Raw genomic sequence first — 5,143 nt, 5'->3', positions numbered from 1 at the left:
ATGGATGTCGTGGAATATACGATGATTTCGTAATAGATAAATCATAAGTTAGGTATGAATTTCAATCATTCACTGAAAGTTAAGTAGAGAAAAATCAACATTATAATTCGTAATAATTAGATGAGCTACTGTATAATACCAAATATATGTAAGTGATTTAAGGCAGCGATAATAATTATTATAAGATTACTTACAGAGATCGTTCGCTTATGAAATGGATGTTGTTTGACGTTGGTGATTACTCTGATTTGATGGCATCCTATTGATTATGGCTATTGCGTGTCTTCAGATTTATTGAAGTATATAAATGAAGATATTCTATAAATAAATAAGAAGAACATTAATTATTAATTTTACAATTTAATATGAGGGAAGGATGTAATTGTTTTAATGAATTTAACGGCATTCGAATACTTACATTTGTGTGTGTTGGGGGTTTTAAGAGAACTGAGGCCTAGATAATCGTGTGTATTGAGGTATGTAGTGGCGAAGGGATTTGAAAGGAACTATTTGAATGGCGTATCAAGATCAATGTGAATAGGTCTATTTTAAATTGCATACAGTGGATTTTTAAAGTTTAATAAGTTTTCGTTAATTATATTTTGATCTTTATTATGGTAGTAGGCAATCAATAATTAATATTCTTATTATTTATTTATAGAATATCTTCATTTATATACTTCAATAAATCTGAAGACACGCAATAGCCATAATCAATAGGATGCCATCAAATCAGAGTAATCACCAACGTCAAACAACATCCATTTCATAAGCGAACGATCTCTGTAAGTAATCTTATAATAATTATTATCGCTGTCTTAAATCACTTACATATATTTGGTATTATACAGTAGCTCATCTAATTATTACGAATTATAATGTTGATTTTTCTCTACTTAACTTTCAGTGAATGATTGAAATTCATACCTAACTTATGATTTATCTATTACGAAATCATCGTATATTCCACGACATCCATAACCAACGAGCATTCATTTCAAATAATATCTCAACAAATCTGATTACACGTAACAGTCATTTATAATCAATAAGATGTCACCAAGTCAGATAATAAATTAAAACAGCAATCTCCAACATAAAATAACATTTAGTTCATTAGCGAACGTTTTTCAGTAAGTAGTCTTATAATAATAATTATCTGTGTCTCTATATAATAACTCGCATATATTTTTGCACTTATTATCGTTTCTCCATCTCAATTTTCAGATGAAACACATACATAACACACGAACATCAGCTACGCAAATTATCGTATATTCTACGACAATCCTCAACTAATGAGTACTCTTAAAAACATCTATTTTATCAATCATCATTATAAATTTTAACATTATTGACAAATTTTAATTATAATTGTATATTTTATTTGTAACATGAGCTATATGTATAAAATATCCGTCCAATTCAATTTCAGAATCTAAAGATTATATCAATAATTATCCTGTATTATGTCATATTTTACATAAAGCTCATGAATCTCATGCATTGCATACATACATTGTTCTTTATTCTTTGTTATTTGCATAATGTATTATTATAGGTTCAGATTATATGTTTTTGTTATATCTGAAGATGCCCCAAACGGCGAAAACGTTCATATATCTTATTAAATAGCAAATAAACATTTGCAAGTTGATATGTCTTAAGATTGAAAATTTATTATATACTTATTTAATAATTCACCAGGCATATTGAAATATAAAAATTAATTGTAAATATACAAGTTAATCTGTTTGAGAAGACATAAAATAAAAACGCTGTGACATGAGAACTGTTGCTAGTTATATTTTAGTAATCTATAAATACATTCTAGAAGGGTAGGCCTACATTAGACTCCAACGTACCAACGTGCGTTACTTACTTACAAATGGCTTTTAAGGAACCCGAAGGTTCATTGCCGCCCTCACATAAGCCCGCCATCGGTCCCTATCCTGTGCAAGATTAATCCAGTCTCTATCATCATATCCCACTTCCCTCAAATCCATTTTAATGTTATCCTCCCATCTACGTCTCGGCCTCCCCAAAGGTCTTTTTCCCTCCGGTCTCCCAACTAACACTCTATATAAATTCATATCGTGAAGCTCATTTTTCCCACGTTAAGATATATCATTTCTGAAGTAGTTTCCTAAAAGATGAGATAATCTTTGCTTTGAGATCATCATTATATCTAGGTCGCTGTGGATAGACATTATTCTTCACAAAACCCCAAGCAAAGAAATCAATTGGCGTCAGTCTGGAGATTTTGGACAACATGTAATTGGCCACTGTGACCTCACCAGGTGATGTCAAATGTTATTCACGAACTTCTTTCCCTCAATTAGGTGATACGCCAATGTGCAGTAAAATCATGCACATACTATTTTCCTGTTGTAGATATGAAAAACAATGTGACCCGTTTCTGGAAATATTTATTGCGTAATGCTTGAACACATTGCATGCGATAGAGGTAAAATTTCAGGTAACGTTGACAAGTTGTGTATGGAATAACTGTCTCTGCTGACAGTCTCACAAGACTCATCTTCTTTAGACTGTTTTCTGCGTGTGATGTATTTTCGATATATATATATATATATATATATATATATATATATATATATATATATATATACTGTATATATATATATGATAAATTTGCTGTATCGTTTTTTTCTGTGTTAATTGAAACTGATAATATTTACCTTGGTTAAAGACTAGTTTCGGCTTGATTTTGGTCATCTCCAGATTTATAGCGAGGTAGGCCCTATAATGCACGGACCACCAAGGCGCCATAAAGAGAAACCTGAAACAAGCAAGGATCTTACTAGAAATCTGAAGGTGGCCAAATCAATTCGAAACTAGTCATTAACTAAGGTAAATTAGCAGAAGAGTTTCAAATAAGACAGGAAAGTTATTTATGTAACCTATTTACCTATACTTTATATGACTTTTAGAGAACCCAGAGGTTTATTCTCGCCCTCACGTAAGTCCGTCATCGTTCTATCCTGAACAAGATTCATTCAGTTCCAAGCATCATATTCCAACTCCCTAAAATCCATTTTAATATTATCCTACTATCTACGTCTTTCTCCTGCAGCTCTCCCAACTAACACTCTATATGCATTTCTGGATTCACCCATACGTCCTACAAGCTCTGCCCTTCTCAAACGTCTGGATTTAATGTTCCTAATTATGTTAGGTGAAGAATACAATGCATGCATTTCTGCGTTGTATAACTTTCTCCATTCTCCTGTAACTTCATCCCTCTTAGCTCCAAATATTTTCCTAAGCACCTAATTCTCACATACCCTTAATCTCTCTTCCTCTCTCAAAGTGATAGTCCAAGTTTCACAACCATACAGAACAACCGGTAATATAACTGTTTTATGAATTCTAACTTCTCGTTTTTTTGAAAGCAGACTAGATGACAAAAACTTCTCAGATCGATAGAAGGAATTTCCCATATTTAATCTGCGTTTAATTTCCTCTCGAGTGTCATTTATATTTGTTGCTGTTGCTCCAAGGTATTTGAATTTTTCACCTCTTCGAAGGATAAATTTCGAAGTTTTATTTTTCAATTTCGTACCATGTTCTGGTCACGAGACATAATCATATAGTTTGTATTTTCGGCATTTACTTCCAAACCTATTTCATTACTTTCTTTAAGTAAAATTCCTATTTTTACCTAATCGTATGTGGATTTTCTCCTAACATATTCACGTCATCCGCATAAATAAGCAATTTCAGATCCTCTCTGTTTTCCTGGACTTTCCTAATGGTATATTCTAGAGCAAAGTTATGCAGCTCCTTGCTCTAGTGAATTGGAAAAACGTCAGACAAAATGTGGTTTGTACGGACTCTGCTGTACGTTTCACTGAGCCACAGTTAAATTAATCGAAATAGCTTCTTGAGAATACCAATTTCAATAAGGATATTATATAAAACTTCTTTCTTAACCGAGTATTATGCTTTGGTGAAATCTATGAATAACTGATGTATTGTGCCTTTTACTCCCATTTCTTTTTCTTCAAATGTTTGTCGAATACAAAAAATCTGATCAACAGTCGATCTATTAAGTCTAAAACCACACTGATGATTCCCATTAATTTTATCTACTTGTGGAGTTAACTTTCTCAAAAGAATATTGGATAAAATTCTGTACGACGTCAATAGAAATGATATTCGTCGAAAGTTACTACAGTTTGTCTTGTACCTTTTCAGCTTTTCTTTCGCAATTTCGACTTCAGGAAGTGTGGGTTCGGGTATAAATGGCTCAACAGTTTATATTTGAATATTGTCCCGATCATTTCTATATAACAAATTTACCAAATCTTCTATCGAATATATACATATTGAGAATTCATTTTTGAAATTAGTATTTCTGTCACGAATACAGGTTAAACAATACGTTTCTGCATATAATATCATGAATGAACCTGTAACGAAATGTGTTTAGTTCGGTCGCCGACAGAAGGGCCTTTGCTATCCTAGCTACTATTCTTATTTAAACAACTTATTTTACTATTAAAAAGGAAACGTCATTGCTCGTCAACCCTCCCAGCCGTATATTGGCTTCACGTTCATGTTCAGCACATGTGAATGTATTGCATTGTATTTATTTATATTCGTACATCACTTTACACCTAGAATACGGAACATGTAAAAAAGACATCATTTTATTTTTACTTCAATTTTTATTGTACCTGAGGTTTTAAATGTACTTCACTCCCACCCCCTCTAGTGGTAAACTTGCAACCGTCCTCCACACAGAACCAAGGGCGCGTATGCAGTCAAAGTCGCCTTACGTCTAGTAAACAGTACTGAGTTGGTGAGTATAGTACGTTCCACAAATATGTTCGCGTTTTCCAGTGACGAAAGAGCTTTCAATATTGAATCATATTTTCGCACAGGTACTGTCGTCCGTTTGTCTATGTCGCATCCCGGTTTCCCCCACCCGCTACTTCTCGCCCCTCTGTAAAGGCTGGGCTGTCTTAGCTCTTTTCTGAAAACATTATTTTCTGTTAGGAATTGGACGTCTACGTAATAACTGTTTAACATAACCACTTGGACGGACAGTAGATAGCGTGTCTAAGTAATTTTATCTTTTCAGATCGAACAGAAATGAAAATTGAATTTACAGTACGTA

At 33.0% G+C, this 5,143-nt stretch overlaps 1 long non-coding RNA gene across 1 annotated transcript; it reads left to right on the top strand.

Annotated features, from left to right (window-relative positions):
• The first annotated feature begins 666 nt into the window (after positions 1-666).
• On the top strand, positions 667-1,303 carry LOC138708611 (uncharacterized). Its single transcript, XR_011334718.1, has 3 exons — positions 667-785; positions 908-1,133; positions 1,228-1,303. It is a non-coding gene; the product is annotated as an uncharacterized lncRNA (long non-coding RNA).
• Positions 1,304-5,143: the final 3,840 nt, after the last annotated feature.

The sequence above is a fragment of the Periplaneta americana genome, chromosome 11, assembly GCF_040183065.1.
Source record: "Periplaneta americana isolate PAMFEO1 chromosome 11, P.americana_PAMFEO1_priV1, whole genome shotgun sequence".
Classification (NCBI taxonomy): Eukaryota; Metazoa; Arthropoda; class Insecta; order Blattodea; family Blattidae; genus Periplaneta; species Periplaneta americana.
Note: the sequence above shows the minus strand (reverse complement) of the source record. Positions and strands in the feature narration are given on the sequence as shown.